The sequence below is a fragment of the Moschus berezovskii genome, chromosome 22 (assembly GCF_049115385.1).
Source record: "Moschus berezovskii isolate FMDL1 chromosome 22, NW_MosBer_1.0, whole genome shotgun sequence".
NCBI classification, from domain to species: Eukaryota; Metazoa; Chordata; class Mammalia; order Artiodactyla; family Moschidae; genus Moschus; species Moschus berezovskii.
This window is the reverse complement of record NC_142481.1, coordinates 55,449,978-55,469,646: the sequence shown is the minus strand read 5'-3', so window position 1 is coordinate 55,469,646 and position 19,669 is coordinate 55,449,978. Positions and strand designations below refer to the sequence as shown.

The following is a 19,669-nucleotide window of genomic DNA, read 5'->3' as shown; positions in this document are numbered from 1 at the left end:
CTGAACAGGAAGGAACACTCCCAAAGACATTCTATGAAGCCACTATCACCCTGATACCAAAACCAAAGACCACCAAAAGAGAAAACTACAGGCTAGTCATTTTGTTGACTACAGACCCAACAAATCTCAACCAAATATTAGCAAACTGAATCCAGCAATACATAGAAAAGGTCATAAACTGTGCTCTTTTCCCCATGGGTCCCAGTGTGCGATGGCTGCACATGGCAGCCTCCTCAGTAGGGTATACAGCCTGATTGCCTGCTCCAGTTGCCCCAAGGGGCCTTGGAGACAGTCCTTTCCAGTAGACATGCATGACTGGCATGCTGTCACCAATCTAGACTCCAGACAGGTCTGCACAGTGCCTTTGGAAAGCCCCAGGGCACACTGGCCAGGGTCCACATTGCCCAGTTCATCATGTCCATCAGCACCAAGCTAAAGAACAAGGTACCTGTGATTGAGGCCCTCCACGGGGGGCCAAGTTCAAGTTCCCTGGTCTCCAGAAGAGCCACATCTCCAAGAACTGGGGATTTACTAAGTTTAATGTGGATGAATTTGAAAACATGGTGGCAGAAAAGCGGCTCATCCCAGATGGCGGTGAGGTCACATCCATCCCTCATCATGGCCCTTGAAACAAATGGTGGGCCTGCACTCACTCATGAGAGCCTTGGCCCTGTCCCCTCCCTACTCATGCCCACCTGTATAAATCCTACTTTCCTGTCAAAAGAAAGTCATACACTGTGACCAACTTGGATTCATCCCAGGGTCACAAGGATGGTTCAACATATGGAAACCAATGTGATAAACTACATCAACAAAGCAGAAAAGCCCATGATTCTCTCCTTAGATGCAGAAAAAGCATTTGATAAAGTCCATCCATTCACAATGAAACCCTTACAACAGTGGGTACAGAGGGAACATATCTTGACATAAGAAAAGCTATCTATGACAAAACCATATGCAATAGACTCAACCTTGGAAAGCTGAAAGCCTTCTGGCTAATATCTGGACCAAGACATGGATGCTCATTCTCACGACTTCTCGTCAACACACTACTGGAAGTCCTACCCACAATAATCAGAGAAAAAAAAGAAGTAAAAGTTATTCAAATTGGTAGGAAAAGAGTAAAATCGTCTTAATATGCAGACAACATTATATTATAGATAGAAAACATTGAAGATTCCATAGAAGAAAATGCTAGAACTGATGAATGAATTCAGCAAAGTAGTAGAATATAAGAATAACATACAGAAATTAGTTGCATTTCTTTATACTAAAAATGAAATATCATAAAGGGAAGGTAAACAAACAATTCTTTTTAAAATCACATCAGAACAAAAACACAAACTTAGAAGTAAATCTCACCAAGGAGATGAAAGACAAATATGCTGAGAAGCACAAAACATTAATGAAGGATATTAAAGGGCTCCCCAAATGTAAACATCCCATGCTCTTGGATTGTAACAATGAATATTTTTAAAATGACAATACTACCCAAATCAATCTATAGATTTAATGCTATCCCCGTCAAATTACCCATGACTTTTCCCAGAGAACTAGAACAAATAATCCTAATATTTATATGGACCATAAGAGACCTGAAATTGCCCAAGTAATCCTGAGGAAGAACAACAAAGCGGGAGGGTTAACCCTCCCAGACTTCAGACAATACTGCAAATCTACAGTAATCAGAACAGCACGATACTGACACAAAAACAGACAAATGAATCAATGGAACAGAACAGAAAGCTCAGAAAAACCCACACACCTACAGTCGATTAATCTTCCACAAAGGAGGCAAAATTTAAAATGAGAGAAAGTCAGTTCAGGAAGTGGTGCTGGGAAAGCTGGACAGCCGCATGTAAATCAGTGAAGTTGGAACACAATCTTTCACATTGCACAAAAATCAACTCAAAATGGCTTAAAGACTCAGAAACCTAAGACAGGACACCACCAAACTCCTAGAAGAGATCACAGACAAAACATTGTCGGATATAAGTCATACCAGTGTTTCCTTAGGTCAGTTTCCCAAGGCAATAGAAATAAAAATAAACAAATGGGACCTAATCAAATTTATAAGCTTTTTCACAGCAAAAGAAAATACAAACAAAATGAAAAGACAATCTATGGAACAGGAGAAAATATTTGAAAATGATACGACCCACAAGGGCTTAATCTCCATTATCTACAAACAGCTCACACAACTCAACAACACAAAAATAAACGACTCAGTAGAAAAGTAGGCAAAAGACTTAAATAGACATTTCTCCAAGGAAGATATATAGGTGGCCAATAGGCACACAAAAAGATGCCCAGCATCACTAGTTATTTAGAGAAATGCAAATCAAAGCAACGATGAGGTAACACTTCACAGCAGTCAGTAAGGTCATTGTTTAATATTCCACAAAAAAATGCTGGAGAGGGTGTAAAGGGAAACCTCTTATAATGTTGGTGGGAATGTAAACTGGGGCTGCTATTATGGAAAACAGTATGGAAGTTTCTCAAAAAACTATAATAGAGTTGTCATTTGATCCAGCAATCCTACTCCTGGGCATATACCCAGACACAACTATAAACTGAAAAGATACATGTGGCCCTGTGTTCACAGCAGAACTATTTACAATAGCCCAGCCTTGGAAATGTGAATACCCACCCACCTTACCTGCCTCCTGAGAAACATGTATGCAGGACAAGAAGCAACAGTTAGAACCAGACATGGAACAATGGACTGGTTAAAAACTGTGAAAGGAGTACATCAAGGCTGTATATTGTCACCTTGCTTATTTAACTTACATGCAGAGTACATCATGGGAAATACTGAGCTGGATGAATCACAAGTTGGAATCAAGATTTCCAGGAGAAATATCAATAACCTCAGACATGCAGATGACACCACCCTTATGGCAGAAAGTGAAGAAGAACTAAAGAGCCTCTTGATGAAAGTGAAAGAGGAGAGTGAAAAAGCTGGCTTAAAACTCAGCATTCAAAAAACTAAGATCATGGCATCTGGCCCCATCACTTCATGGCAAATAAAAGGAGAAAAAGTGAAAACTGTGACAGACTTTATTTTCTTGGGCTCCAGAATCACTGTGGACAGTGAGTGCAGCCATGAAATTAAAAGACACTTGCCCCTTGAAAGAAAAGCTATGACAAACCTAGACAGTATGTTGAAAAGCAGAGACATCACTTTGCCGACAAAGGTCTATATAGTCAGAGTTACGGTTTTTCCAGTGGTCATGTATGGATGTGAGAGTTGGACCATGAAAAAGGCTGAGTGCCAAAAAGTTGGTGCTTTCAAACTCTGGTGCTGGAGAAGTCTCTTGAAAGTACCTTGGACAGCAAGGAGATCAAACCAGTCCATCCTAAAGGAAATCAACCTTAAATATTCATTGGAAGGACTGATGCTGAAGCACCAATACTTTGGCCACCTGGTGTGAAGAGCTGGCTCACTGGAAAAGACCTGGATGCTGGGAAAGACTGATGGCAGGAGGAGGAGGGGAGAAAGAGGATGAGATGGTTGGATGGCATCGCTGACTCAACAGACAAGAGTTTGAACCAACTCTGGGTTATAGTGAAGGACAGGGAAGCCTGGCGTGCTGCAGTCCATGGGGTTGCAAAGAGTCAGACATGACTCTTGAAAAAACCTAAATGTCCATCAACAGAAGATGGATAAATTAGATGTGGTACATGTATACAAGGGCTTCCCTGGTAGCTCAGACGGTAAAGCGTCTGCCTGCAATGCGGGAGACCTGGGTTCGATCCTCAGGTCGGGAAGATCCCCTGGAGAAGGAAATGGCAATCCACTCCAGTACTCTTGCTTGGAAAATTCCATGGATGGAGGAGGCTGGTAGGCTACAGTCCATGGGATCGCAAAGAGCTGGACACAACTGACCAACTTCACTGGTTCATGTATACAGTGGAATATTACTCAGCCATTAAAAATGATAATGCCATTTATAGCAACATGGATGCAACTATAAATTATTATACTAAGTGAAATAAGTCAAAGAAAAGACAAATACCATATGACACCACGTACATGTGGAATCAAAAACAATACAAATGAACACAGCTATGAAACAGACTCACAGACATATAGAACAGACTTGTGGTTGCCAAGCAGGAGGGAGGGTAAGGACGGATGGTGTTGATGTTAGGAGTTAGTAGATGCAAATTACTACATATGGGATGGATAGACAACCAGATCCTACTGTATAGTACAGGGAACTATATTCAATACCATGGGATAAAACCATACTGAAAAGAATATATATGTGTGTATATTTGAGCCACTTTACTGTATAGCAGAAATTAGTACATTACAAATCAACTATACTTTCATAAAAATAAACTACAATAAAAAATAAGCCTTGAAAAGCATAAATACAGGTGTGAGGGAAACAGGAATTACCATCAGAACACCACTGTCAAGATCTACAAATATATGCTAAAATTAGTTAAAGTTTGAGGAGACGCAGGCTATTGGCAGTCTCAAAATACCTTCTTCTAGGAAATATAATTGTAAAAAGAAAATCAAGAGCTTTACAGTGGATGAACCTAGCAGATATTATCATACCAAAAATGATCAGTGTCACCACCATTAATGTGTGACATCGCATACCTGAGAAGGTACCTTGTTTCTGTCACGTCCGACTCTTTCTGACCCCATGGACTGTTGCCTGCCAGGCTCCTCTGTCCATGGGATTCTTCAGGTAAGAATGCAGGAGTGGATAGCCACTCCCTTCTCCAGAGGATCGAACCCAGGTCTCCTGCATTGCAGGCAGATTCTTTACTGTATGAGCCACCAACCTCAAACAAATCATCAGACAAATCCTTGAAATGTAAAATGTTCTACAAAGCAAATGACCAGCAGTCTTCAAAGGTGTTCAGGTCATACGTGGCGGGGCGGGGGAGGTGGCACTGAAGCAAAGCCATGGACTGGAGGAAACTGGAAGCCATAACAACTGCATGTTGTGTGGGATCCTGGACTGGACCTTGGACGAGAAAGAGGATGGCTGGAAAAGCCAGTGAAAACCAAATAACATCTGTACGTCACTCGCATTGCTTCAGTGCCAGCACCTTAGTTTTGACAGCTGTACCGTGGTTGGGCAGGATGCTAACCCTGGGGACTCTGGTGGTCCAGGGTATGGAACTTGCTGAACGCTTACTGCAACTTTTCTGTAAGCTTAAAATGTCAACATAAAAAATTAAAAGGGTAAAGCATTAGTGGTAGAGAACAAAGAGAAAAAAACCAAAGACAGTGAATTCCATGAAGATTTTGTCACAGGCCAGAGCAAACATCTAACCACAGGTGTTTTCTAAGAACACAAGGATTGTTTTGTATTTGATTGCACACACACATACATCGATCTAAAACAAGGGGTCAAAGAAGATTCACAAGTTCCAAGCTGGTAACAATAATAAAATCACAATGTAAACATGAATTGATATGGTCAGGGGCGGCGGCCGAGAGGAGCTGCCCCACATCCAAGGAGCGGCGTCTGTGCAGGCGCAGGAGGGCTGAGAGGAGCTACTCCATGTTCAAGGTCAGGAGGGGCGTCCATGAGGAGATACCCCTCGTCCAAGATAAGGAGCAGGGCTACACTTTGCTGGAGTAGCCATGAAGAGATACCCCACGACCAAGGTAAGAGAAACCCAAGTGAGACGGTAGGTATTGCAAGAGGGCATCAGAGGGCAGACACACTGAAATCATAATCACAGAAAACTAGTCAATCTGATCACACGGACCACAGCCTTGTCTAACTCAGTGAAACTAAGCCATGCCGTGTGGGGCCACCCAAGATGGGCAGGTCATGGTGGACAGGTCTGACAGAATGTGGTCAACTGGAGAAGGGAATGGCAAACCACTTCAGTATACTTGCCTTGAGAACCCCATGAACAGTATGAAAAGGCAAAATGATAGATACTGAAAGCGGAACTCCCCGGGTCGGAGGGTGCCGAATATGCTAATGGAGATCAGTGGAGAAATAAATCCAGAAAGAATAAAGGGATGGAGCCAAAGCAAAAACAATACACAGTTGTGGATGTGACTGGTGTTAGAAGCAAGGTCCAATGCTGTAAAGAGCAATATTGCATAGGAACCTGGAATGTGATGTCCATTAATCAAGGCAAATTGGAAGTGGTCAAACAGGAGATGGCAAAAGTGAACATAGGCATTCTAGGAATCAGTGAACTAAAATGGACTGCAATGGGTGAATTTAACTCAGATGACCATTATATCTACTACCGTGGGCAGGAATCCCTTAGAAGAAATGGAGTAGCCATCATGGTCAACAAAAGAGTCTGAAATACAGTACTTGGATGCAATCTCAAAAACGACAGAATGATCTCTGTTCATTTCCAAGGCAAACAATTCAACAATACAGTAATCCAAGCCTATGCCCCAACCAGTAATGCTGAAGAAGCTAGATTTGAACAGTTCTATGAAGACCTACAAGACCTTTTATAACTAACACCCAAAAAAGATGCCCTTTTCATTATAAGGAATTGGAATGCGAAAGTAGGAAGTCAAGAAACACCTGGGGTAACAGGCAAATGTGGCCTTTGTGTATGGAATGAAGCAGGGCAAGGCTAATAGAGTTTTGTCAAGAGAACGCACTGGTCATAGCAAACACCCTCTTCCAACAACACAAGAGAAGACTCTACACATGGACATCACCAGATGTTCAACACCGAAATCAGACTGATTATATTCTTTGCAACCAAAGATGGAGAAGCTCTATACAGTTAGCAAAAATAAGACCGGGAGCTGACTGTGGCTCAGATCATGAACTCCTTATTGTCAAATTCAGACTTAAATTGAAGAAAGTAGGGAAAACGACTAGACCATTCAGATATAACCTAAATCAAATCCCTTATGATTATACAGTGGAAGTGAGAAATAGATTTAAGGGACTAGATATGATAGAGTGCCTGATGAACTATGGACGGAGGTTCATGACATTGTACAGGAGACAGGGATCAAGACCATCCCCATGGAAAAGAAATGCAAAAAAGCAAAATGGCTGTCTGGGGAGGCCTTACAAATAGCTGTGAAAAGAAAAGAAGTGAAAAGCAAAGGAGAAATGGAAAGATATAAGCATCTGAAAGCAGAGTTCCAAAGAATAGCAAGGAGAGATAAGAAAGCCTTCCTCAATGATCAATGAAAAGAAATAGAGGAAAACAACAGAATAGGAAAGATTAGAGATATCTTCAAGAAAATTAGAGATACCAAGGGAACATTTCATGCAAAGATGGGCTCGATAAAGGACAGAAATGGTATGGACCTAACAGAAGCAGAAGATATTAAGAAGAGGTGGCAAGAATACACAGAAGAACTGTACAAAAAAGATCTTCATGACCAAGATAATCACGATGGTGTGATCACTGACCTAGAGCCAGACATCTTGGAATGTGAAGTCAAGTGGGCCTTAGAGAGCATCACTATGAACAAAGCTAGTGGAGGTGATGGAATTTCAGTTGAGCTATTTCAAATCCTGAAAGATGATGCTGTGAAAGTGCTGCATGCAATATGCCAGCAAATATGGAAAACTCAGCAGTGGCCACAGGACTGGAAAAGGTCCATTTTCATTCCAACCCCAAAGAAAGGCAATGCCAAAGAATGCTCAAACTACGGCACAGTTGCACTCATCTCACACGCTAGTAATGCTCAAAAGTCTCCACGCCAGGTTTCAGCAATACGTGAACCATGAAATTCCAGATGTTCAAGCTGGTTTTAGAAAAGGCAGAGGAAGCACAGATCAAATTGCCAACATCCACTGGATCATGGAAAAAGCAAGAGAGTTCCAGAAAGACATCTATTTCTGCTTTATTGACTATTCCAAAACCTTTGACTGTGTGGATCACAATAAACTGTGGAAAATTCTTCAAGAGATGGGAATACCAGATGACCTGACCTGCCTCTTGAGAAACCTATATGCAGGTCAGGAAGCAACAGATAGAACTGGACATGGAACAAGACTGGTTCCAAATAGGAAAAGGAGTACGTCAAGGTTGTATATTGTCACCCTGCTTATTTAACTTATATGCAGAGTACATCATGAGAAACGCTGGGCTGGAAGAAGCACAAGCTGGAATTAAGACTGCCGGGAGAAATATCAATAATCTCAGATATGCAGATGACACCACCCTTATGGCAGAAAGTGAAGAGGAACTCAAAAGCTTCTTGATGAAAGTGAAAGAGGAGAGTGAAAAAGTTGGCTTAAAGCTCAACATTCAGAAAACTAAGATCACGGCATTCGGTCCCATCACTTCATGGGAAATAGATGGGGAAACAGTGCAAACAGTGTCAGACTTTATTTTTGGGGGCTCAAAAATCACTGCAGATGCTGATGCAGCCATGAAATTAAAAGACGCTTACACCTTGGAAGGAAAGTTATGACCAACTTAGACAGCATATTAAAAAGCAGAGACATCACTTTGCCAACAAAGATCCATCTAGTCAAGGCTCTGGTTTTTCCAGTGGTCATGTATGGATGTGAGAGTTGGACTGTGAAGAAAGCTGATCGCCGAAGCATTGATGCTTTTGAACTGTGGTGCTGAAGAAGACTCTTGAGAGTCCCTTGGACTGCAAGGAGATCCAACCAGTCCATCCTAAAGGAGATCAGTCCTGGGTGTTCACTGGAAGGACTGATGCTAAAGCTGAAACTCCAATACTTTGGCCACCTCATGTGAAGAGTTGACTCACTGGAAAAGAGTCTGATGCTGGGAAGGACTGGGGGCAGGAGGAGAAGGGGACGACAGAGAATGAGATGGCTGGATGGCATCACCGACTCGATGGACATGAGTTTGAGTGAACTCCGGGAGTTGGTGATGGACAGGGGTCCTGGCGTGCTTTGATTCATGGGGTTGCAAAGAGTCATACACGCCTGAGTGACTGAACTGACTGAACTGAAATGGATTTACCTCCATGGAATAAGATAAGAGAGTATGTGGGGAAAATAGATCTTTCTCTTGAAGATAATTGATAACATCGAAAAAAGCAAGAACTTGTAGTATAAATCTTTTGTGTTGGAACTGTGGAGTTAATAATCAAAAGAAACAACTGCTGACCTTGGGAAGCAGGGATGAAGGGGCAGGGGGTGGTGCCCAGGAGTCAGCTGGGTTTTTTTTGGTAATAATCCTAGTAGCTCTCAGTGGTCCTTAAACTCTGTGTGTATATAATTAATAGAAACTGAAAATGCAGAACATGAGCACATGATACACTGACGGGGAACGTGTGATTTACTTGAGGACACTGGCTGTGAAGGTGGTGAGAGGTGGGACAGGATCTGGGGGGCGAAGGGAGAGCTTCTGAAGATATGCCTGTGCTGCTGATGGAGACGACGTAGTGGAGAAGGGACGCAGGGCAGAGAAAGGGCGAGTGCAGGAGGAAGCCATGGGCGCTGGTAAGGGGCCAAGATGGGAGGATTTCCCGTGAAATTTCCTCTACACAAAAGACAAAGCAAGGCCATCAGCTGACCTTGGGGAGGGTTAGGGCTTCCCAGGTGGCACTAGTGGTGAAGACCTGCCTGCCAGTGCAGGAGACCTAAGAGACGCGGGTTTGATCCCTGAGTGGGGAAGATCCCCTGCAGGAGGGCATGGCAATCCACTCTAGTATTGCTGCCTGGAGACTCCCATGGACAGAGGAGCTTGGTGGGCCACAGTCCATGGGGTCACAAAGAGTCGGATATGCCTGAGTGACAGCGTGCACACACAGGGAGGGTGGAGGTGTGACACAAGCATCTTAGAGAAGGAGAAAAGAATTTCTTTGTGAAATACAGTAGGATTGTATGGTTTGACGTGTTTCTATAATGTATGTGTTAATGTTTTCTTTTGGACTTTCTCACTGGTATTCACTGATTTTTTTTGGGGGGTCAGGTTTTGTGCTGGTTTCATAAAAATTACTTGGAAGCCTCCTTTCCCAGGGCGATGGCACATTCTGAATAGAACTGGAGGCTACTACCTACATACAACAAAGACAACACTTGTGAAGCTTTTTGGGCCCAACAATTTTCTCATTTTCTTCTAGGATAAAACAATTATTTATCTCTTCCTTTTCTATAATAGCTATTATGTGTGTGCATATCTAAACTATATATTGAATATATAAGAGTCTTAAAATAATTACACGCATGTATTCACTCTTTCCATCATCAGTTTTCCATTTCATACACTCCTGCCACACCTCCTTATCTTTAGTTTATAGCTATTAGGTTTTATTTGGCAAGTTTACCTTCCGCACTTTCCTAGTTTAGTTCAGATACTGGATTATCTGCTTCCCTGATTCTGTGTTTGTGCTTCTACCACAAAGCAACCTACCCTTGCATTTATGTGACGTTTGGGTTGACCAATTCGGCCATTTCTGTGTTTATCATTTATCCTCAGTGACTCAGTGTTTCCTTAGCCTCTGTTCTTTTCATAATTGCTTGTGTTTGGTTAGGTGATTTTTTTTTATTTCATTTTTGTGTGCTAATGCACATGGAACTGTACACAGATAGGTGGCCTGGGGCTAGTGGGCATCACTCTTCTGAAACAGCCTTCAAGAAAAGAGACCTGGCAGATACCTAGGATTCAGGCCAGCGGTCAGTTGCTTCTTGAGGGGATGGGATAAAGTGGACACAGTCGTGCGACTGGGACACAGAGAGGGTTAGTAGTATCCAGAGAACCTAGTGCCCCAGTTCATCATGGTAGCACTGCTGGCCTCGCCCTTGGGAGTCCCCCACTGAGAGCTTTCAAACAACCAGATGCCACTGTACACACAGAGGTGGGAAGACACTTTCATTCCAGATGAGCTGCACACAGACATTTTAACCCTCAAGGAATATAATGCTAATATAGCTAGCAAGCAGGAAAGCAAGAGAACTGATTCCAGTGCATATGAAATAACATTGAAATTACAAAAAAGTTTTTTAAAAGTGAGTCCAATTGGATACACACATTTTAAAAAGATCAACCTTCCTTAAACCTAATCAAGAACATGTAGGAATGAAAGGACTAGGAAAGAAATCTCTGGAACTCTGAGTTGAAAAGTCTTGAAACAATTTTTTTAGACCTTAGTAAGTGGGAAGTTCCAGAATGGGTACAGTTAAGGAAAGGATTAATGTATGTGAAGATTGTGTTTGGATAATTTGCTTTAATATAGCAAGATAAAATAAAATATTAAAATGGTAAAAAAAAAAAGGGTAAAATGAGAAGTTCCAATGTAAAATATTTGGAGAGATAAGAAAGCCTTAACTGAACACTGCAAAGAAATAGAGGAAAACAATAGAATGGGAAAGACTAGAGATCTCTTCAAGAAAATTAGAGATACCAAGGGAATGTTTCATGCAAAGATGGGCACAACAAAGGACAGAAACAGTATGGACCTACAGAAGCAGAAGACATTAAGAGGAGGTGGCAAGAGTACACAGAAAAATTGCACAAGAAAGGTCTTAATGACCCAGATAACCACAACAGTGTGATCACACATGTAGAGTCAGACATCCTGGAACGCAAAGTAAGTGGGCCGTAGGAAGCATCACTATGAACAAAGCTAGTGGAGGTGATGGAATTCCAATTGAGCTATTTCAAATCCTATGCTGTAAAGTGATGCACTCAGTATGCCAGCAAAGTTGGAAAAAGCAATGGCCACTGGACTGAAAAAGGTCAGCTTTCATTCCAATCCCAAAGAAAGGCAATGCTAGAGAATGTTCCAACTACCACACAATTGTGCGTATTTCACATGCTACCAAGGTAATGCTCAAAATACTTCAAGCTAGGCTTCAACAGTCTGTGAACTGGAACTTCTAGATATACAAGCTGGATTTAGAAAAGGCAGAGGAACCAGAGATCAAATTGCCAACATCGTTGGATCATAGAAAAAGCAAGGGAATTCCAGAAAAACATCTGCTTGATTGACTATGCTAAAGTCTTTGACTGTGTGGATCACAACAACTGGAAAATACTTAAAGAGATGGGAATACCAGACCACCTTACCTGCCTCATGAGAAGCAGGTCAAAAACAACAGTTAGAACCAGGCATGAAACAACAGACTGGTTCAAAACTGGGAAAGGAGTATGTCAAGTTTGTATATTGTCACCCTTCTGATTTACTTATGTGCAGAGTACATCATGCAAAATGCCAGGCTGGAAGAAGCACAAGCTGGAATCAAGATTGCTGGGAGAAATATCAGCAACCTCAATATGCAGATGACACCACCCTAATGGCAGAGAGCAAAGAGGAATTAAACAGTCTCTTGATGAAGGTGAAAGAGGAGAGTGAAAAAGCTGGCTTGAAACTCAGCATTCAAAAAACTAAGATCATGGCATCTGGTTCCATCACTTCAGGGCAAACAGATGGGGAAAAAATGGAAACAGTGACAGACTTTATTTTCTTGGGCTCCAAAATCACTGCGGATGGTAACTGCAGCCATGAAATTAAAAGATGCTTGCCCCTTGGAAGAAAAGCTATGACAAACATAGGCAGAATATTAAAAAGACATCACTTTGCTGATAAAGGTCCAACTAGTCAAGGCTATAGTTTTTCCAATAGTCATGTATGGATGTGAAAGTTGGACCATAAAGAAGGCTGAATGCCAAAGAATTGATGCTTTTCAGCTGTGGTGTTGCAGAAGACTCTTGAGAGTCCCTTGGACTGCAAGGAGATCACACCTGTCAATCCTAAAGGAAATGAAATCTCAATATTCATTGGAAGGACTGATGCTGAAGTTAGAGCTCCAATACTTTGGCCTGATATAATGAGTCAACTCGCTGAAAAAGACCCTGATGCTGGGAAAGATTGAGGGCAGGAGGAGAAGGCGGTGGAAGAGGATGAGATGGTTGGATGGCACCATCAACTCAATGGACATGAGTTTGAGCAAACTCAGAAAGATAGTGAAAAATAGGGAAGTCTGGTGTGCTGCAGTCCATGGGGTTGCAAAGAGTCATACACGACTGACTGAACAGCAAGAAATCATGGCTGAGAATTTTCCAGCATTGCAGAGACAAGCATCCTCCAACTATAAACAGCAGTATAGAGACCCACATACATGCATATTCTACTGAAGAGGAAGAATATTAGGATAAAGAGAAAATTGTAAAAGAAGAGAAGACAGATTATCTACAGGCGACTGACACTCAACAGAAGTGCTTCTATGTAAAGCAAGAGCGGCCTAAAGAATAAGGGATGCCTTCAAAATACCTTGGACACACAGCTGTAGGTCTAGGTATTTTATATCCTAATAGCTGCTTTTCAAGACAGAGGGAAGAATGGAAGTATTTTCAGACATACAAAGACAGATAATTTAGTACTAATAAACTTTGCTTAAAGAATGATCATAGTAAGCAGGAAAGAATGCAATACAAAAGCAATAGCAAGGAAAATTAGTTATATATATATTATATATAAACAAAACAGAAATAATCATGGACTTGGAATAGAAAATAAAACTAAAATTTTTGGTAACAATTCAGACTCAAAAGAAAGCCAGGAAATAGTTATCACAAAATTCTAAAAGGGAAGAGGGAGTCTTGATTGGGAGGGCTACACAGCATGAACCGTGCTTTATTTCTAGACCTGTTTATGATTCCATGGCTGTTAGCTTTACAGTTATTCACTAAACTATATATATGTTTATGTTCTTATCTGAATGTTTCTTCTATATAGATATGCAATACTACAGACTGAATTATATAATAGCTATAAATGATTTGGGATTCGGGACAGGAGGACAGGCCTCCAATTATATAGAAGCATTAGTGGAAACAGTGAATATTTTCCTCAACCAGATCACAAACAGTCATTACATATATGAAAGCCACAGAAATTGTTTACTTTTAGGTGGAGAGAAGATGAAAAGAGATGATTCGTAGTACAGTGTTAAGACTTTTGCGTACTTTTGTTTGCTTTAGTCTTAACAGAAAAGGAAGCTGGTCTCCTCGTGGAAAAACAAACATTTAAGTCAAGTAACCACTGACTCGTCTCTGTGACTGACTCAGCACATTGAACCAGTCACCAAGGACTGTCCGCTGTTACCTCTGCCCCTTGTGCAAAGACAAGCATTGTTTTCTCCTCTGCACCTTGGCCAGTGGTCAGAATAACCTTTACCATCGCTCTCCCCACCTCCAAAGTCAGAGTTCATTCAACCCATTATCCCAGGGCATGTCCATGGTGGCTTCTTAAGGTTGTTAAGCTGGGGAAAAAGACAAAAGTACAGTCTGAGCCCAATATTTGTAAAAATAAAGGAGAAAAGAAGCACATTTGTGATTACCAATGGATATTTTCGTAGCACTGGAGCCTCACTGGAATCACTGCATCAATGGTAACAGCCACTAGACTGACCTCCTGAGGAGCCGTCCTTTACACAACAGAGATCTTCTAAAACCATCAGAGAGGTAACACACACTCATCCTCCCATGCGAAAATCCACAATCCTCACCCTGTAAGATTTTCAGCATAACGGGCGTACCGTCTCAGCTCAGGCAGCGGCAAGGTTTAGTTAGGGGCAGGGCTTGTTTCAGTCATGGCTGGATCCAGGTGCTCTCCCAGTGCCTCTGTTTCCCTCTTTCTCCACACGATGGCAGAAGGACCACTAGCAACTGAAGACACTCTTCACTCGCTCCACTGATCCACAAGAAAAGAAACTTTCTCTTTACCAAGAGCACCAAACCAACTCCCATGGACACCGCCCACTAAGCTGACCTGGGTCTTGTGCCTGGAGGGGGAGGTGACAGGGGAGGAAGTCAACATTACCAGCGAGAGTCACAGGCCCATCCCTGGGGGTGTAACCTATGTTTCCCTGGGTCTTCTGGCAGGAGCGGGGGGAACTGGGTAACAGATTTACTTGAGATGATTCTTATAGCATACGTTTCACCCACTTGTACAATTCACTGATTTTTAGTCCCTTCGGAGTTGAGTAACCATCACTATTACCAATTCTGGAACATTTCCATCACCCCAAAGAGCCACTCCTGCTCCTATCTGTCTCCACTCATCCCACCCCAGGCCGCCCTCTCCCTCACCTGCTGTGTCTACTGCGAGCACAGAGCCTCTGTCTTTGGATAAGAACCAGAAGGTGACACAGACCCATGAAAACCCAGATTGGATTAAGAAACAGGATCACTGGGCAGGGCATCTGTTGTCTCAGTGTTTCGCAATAAAGCTCCCCTTAACTGGCAACCGCAGTTTTCTAGACTGCTGCTTCCCATGGAGTAAATGACTGAGAGTTCATCTTTGGTTAAAACAGATCCTGGCTCTTCTGGGAAGATCCCAGCAGACGATCGGGTGTGCCCCGTGCTCCCTGCAGTCTCCCCTCCACGTGGCACGTCCCCCATGGCTGTCGTCCCCTCTGTTCTCCAGGAGAGCGAAGAGGAGCTGTATTCCTCCTGCCGCCAGCTGCGGAGGCGGCAAGAAGAACTGAACCACCAGCTCTTTCTGTACGGCACCCACCAGAACCTGCGCAGCGCCAACCGCGATGTCCTGGTCAGAGAATTCAACATCAATAAGAACCAGCTGCAGCTGTACCAGGAGAACTGCAACCGCAGGTGGGTCACACCCTGCAGCAACTGTGAAGTCAGGCCTGGGCCAGGGCGGAGGGCAAGGCTCCCCCTTCAGAAAGCCTGAGCCCTGACCCCTCTTCTCTTGGCTCCATCAATTATTTACAGTAAGAACTTAGGTGGTACTAGTGGTAAAGAACCTGCCTCCCAATGCTGGAGACATGAGATGCAGGTTTGAGCCCTGGGTCAGGAAGATCCCCTGGAGGAGGACCCAGAAACCCACTTCTTGCCTCAAGAATCCCAAGGACAGAGAAGCCTGGTGGTCTACAGTCCAAGGGATCACAAAGAGTCGGACACTACTGAAGCAACTGAGTACACACTCAAGCTTAGGGATCTGTACCTTCCCTGGGCTGAACTGTCCTCATGAGAGGGATACACCCATGTTAAGAGGGAAAATAAGCAATGACCACTACTCTTTAAGGAGCCCTTCTCACCCCCCCAAGCATGGGCTAGTCCAGGGGTCCTATTGACCAGAATCCCCCCACTTCCAACAAGGGGCGCTCTGAGTTGCGCTACCGACATAAGGACAGACGACCAGGTATGCCAGAGTCCTGCTCCACCAAAACTATCTCCAAGAAAATGTCAGTAGGGACCTCCCCGGGAAACAGCGTGGAGATGCCTTCCCCACATTATTCCCATTTCATCTTGACAACACCTGCACAGCAGCAGTGACCCCAGGACAACGACCAGTGAGGAGATGGATTTGCAGAAGTTACCCATCTTGCCAGGGACCCACTTATCTGACTCTGCCCTGTACCCTCGAGCCCTGAATATTTCGCAACTGTGAGCACAGAGAAATGTGAGAGTTCAGCTTGTGGCCCAAATCCTAGGCTCATGGATGACGGCGAAATCTGTCTTACTTTAGTTTAAGAGAGAGGAGAGTCAGCAACAGCAAGTTCACTCACAGAAGCTGGGGTCCACGTGTAAGGGTGTCGTGTGTGCGTGAGTTTGCACAGGGGAGCGTGTGCTCTGTTCAGACCCTGGGAACATGCTCACGTGTAGGTCGTCACTCCTCCAGCCTGTCACCGAGATGACACATGTGGAGACCCAAGTGGCATGAGTTGGGATGATTTCCTGCTAACTTTTTCATCCTGGACATTTTCTTAACTTACAGTCTCTAAAGAGGATCCCAAAATGTGCTCACACGAGGCCTCTCACGTTCCAAACCCCCATGAACAAATGCAGTGAAACTCGATCAGTGACCTTCTGTGCACGAGCTGTAGAGTGAGCAGGATTCCTTCTCTGGCCTCTAAAGACCCAGGTAATTGACTTCTACAGAAGATGAGCTGGGTCTGTAAGGAACTAACTCAGTAGATTCTGAAAAGGATCTGAACTAAAAGGCAAACGATCTCACACTGAAGGCCTCGGACTTCACCAGGCCCGGGGAGGAGCCCTGGTCTTGCCCCAGCTCAGAGCACCTGAACTCCCTCTGGCGGCTGGACCCGCCTGCAGCCGCACATGAGGGGTGGGGTGAGCCGTTATAGGACAGGGACTTGCTGGGTGAGTGGGGTCAAGGGTGGCAATCTGGGGGCTCTGATTTACAAGCCTGTCAAAGAGCAGAGCCCTGTGAAGGCTTGGCCAGCTTCTTACTCCCTCTGGCCTGTCCACTCCCTGGTCTGCACAGCCATGGGGCCGCGGGCTCACTCACTGCTCACACGGGGTGAGACAGGGTGGGCTCCCTGGATGACCTGGTTTCCTAGAGCAGTGAGCTAAGCTTTAGGGAATGACAGAAAAGCTCAGGTACAGCCACTCCTGAAGGGGCAGACCCGCCGAGGACAAGGTGGTACTCATCTACATCCTGGGATGCTATTTACTGACTGATGATGTTATTTAAAGAAATAGAGGAAAACAACAGAATAGGAAAAATAAGAGATCTCTTCAAGAAAATTAGAGATTCCAAGGGAACATTTCATGCAAAGATCGGCTCAATAAAGGACAGAAATGGTATGGACCTAACAGAAGCAGAAGATTATTAAGAAGAGGTGGCAAGAATACACAGAAGAACTGTACAAAAGAGATCTTCACGACCAAGATAGTCATGATAATGTGATCACTGACCTAGAGCCAGACATCTTGGAATGTGAAGTCAAGTGGGCCTTAGAAAGCATCACTATGAACAAAGCTAGTGGAGGTGATGGAATTCCAGTGGAGCTATTTCAAATCCTGAAAGATAATGCTGTGAAAGTGCTGCACTCAATATGCCAGCAAATTTGGAAAACTCAGCAGTGGCCACAGGACTGGAAAAGGTCAGTCTTCATTCCAATCCCAAAGAAAGGCAATGCCAAAGAATGCTCAAACTACCGCACAGTTGCACTCATCTCACACGCTAGTAAAGTCATGCTCAAAATTCTCCAAGTCAGGCTTTAGCAATATGTGAACTGTGAACTCCCAGATGTTCAAGCAGGTTTTAGAAAAGGCAGAGGCACCAGAGATCAAATTACCAACATCTGCTGGATCATGGAGAAAGCAAGAGAGTTCTAGAAGAACATCTATTTCTGCTTCATTGACTATGCCAAAGCCTTTGACTGTGTGGATCACAATAAACTGTGGAACATTCTGAAAGAGATGGGAATCCCAGACCACCTGACCTGCCTCTTGAGAAACCTGTATGCAGGTCAGGAAGCAACAGTCAGAACTGTACATGGAACAACAGAATGGTTCCAAATAGGAAAAGGAGTACGTCAAGGCTGTATATTGTCACCTCGCTTATTTAACTTATATGCAGAGTACATCATGAGGAATGCTGGGCTGGAAGAAGCACAAGCTGTAATCAAGATTGCTGGGAGAAATATCAATAACCTCAGATATGCAGATGACACCAGCCTTATGGCAGAAAGTGAAGAGGAACTCAAAAGCCTCTCGATGAAAGTGAAAGAGGAGAGTGAAAAGGTTGGCTTGAAGCTCAACATTCAGAAAACAAAGATCATGGCATCTGGTCCCATCACTTCCTGGGAAATAGATGGAAAAACAGTGGAAACAGTGTCAGACTTTTTTTTTGGGCTCCAAAATCACTGCGGATGCTGATTGCAGCCATCAAATTAAAAGACGCTTGCTCCTTGGAAGGAAAGTTATGACCAACCTTGATAGCATACTAAAAAGCAGAGACATTACTTTGCCAACAAAGGTCCATCTAGTCAAGGCTATGGTTTTTCCCGTGGTCATGTATGGATGTGAGAGTTGGACTGTGAAGAAAGCTGATTGCCGAAGAATTGATGCTTTTGAACTGTAGTGTTGGAGAAGACTCTTGAGAGTCCCTTGGACTGCAAGGAGATCCAACCAGTCCATTCTAAAGGAGATCAATCCTGGGTGTTCATTGGAAGGACTGATGCTAAAGCTGAAACTCCAATACTTTGGCCACCTCATGCGACAAGTTGACTCACTGGAAAAGACTCTGATGCTGGGAGGGATTGAGGGCGGGAGGAGACGGGGACAACAGAGAATGAGATGGCTGGATGGCATCACCGACTCGATGGACATGAGTCTGAGTGAACTCCGGGAGTTGGTGATGGTCAGGGAGGCCTGGCGTGCTGTGATTCATGGGGTCGCGGAGAGTCGGACACGACTGAGCGACTGAACTGAACTGAACTGATGTTATGTACAATGTGATGCTAGTAAGACTCTTTCAAGGTGAAAATGTGAGGTTGGGGGTGGTCAGCAGAGGCACAACATAGAATGAATTGAGAATTGACTTAGGAGAAAATAGGTTTAACTATGGGAAAAAAGTGACTGAGCTGGGGAGGAAGCAACTAGCAGTCAGCCTGGTGGCTTTACTTGGATGGAACTGGGTTCTAGAAATGCATTCTGCCTTCCTCTTATTATCCTGGGCTTAAAGTGCCTGTGTCATTGCAAGAGTCCACTGAAGCCAGCCAAGCTCTGTGTGATCAGAAGACCCCCCTCCCTCCATTCCACACAAGTTTATCAAGTACTTCCATACACCAAACTCTACGCCAAAATCCTTTCATGGATCACAGTCTTGTCGTGGTGAAGGGGCCTGCATAATCCAATGAAGCTATGAGCCATGCCATGCAGGGTCACCCAAGATGGATGGGTCACAGTGAAGAGTTCTGACAAAAGGTGGTCCACTGGAGGAGGGAATAGCAAACCACTCCAGTATTCTTGACACAATAACCCTATGAAC

At 43.7% G+C, this 19,669-nt stretch overlaps 1 non-coding gene and 1 pseudogene across 1 annotated transcript; both read left to right on the top strand.

Annotated features, from left to right (window-relative positions):
• Positions 1-159: 159 nt before the first annotated feature.
• LOC129547426 (small nucleolar RNA SNORA70) lies at positions 160-294 on the top strand. The gene has a single exon (XR_008684095.2). It is a non-coding gene; the product is annotated as a small nucleolar RNA SNORA70 (small nucleolar RNA).
• On the top strand, positions 260-659 carry LOC148774435 (large ribosomal subunit protein uL16-like; annotated as a pseudogene).
• Positions 660-19,669: the final 19,010 nt, after the last annotated feature.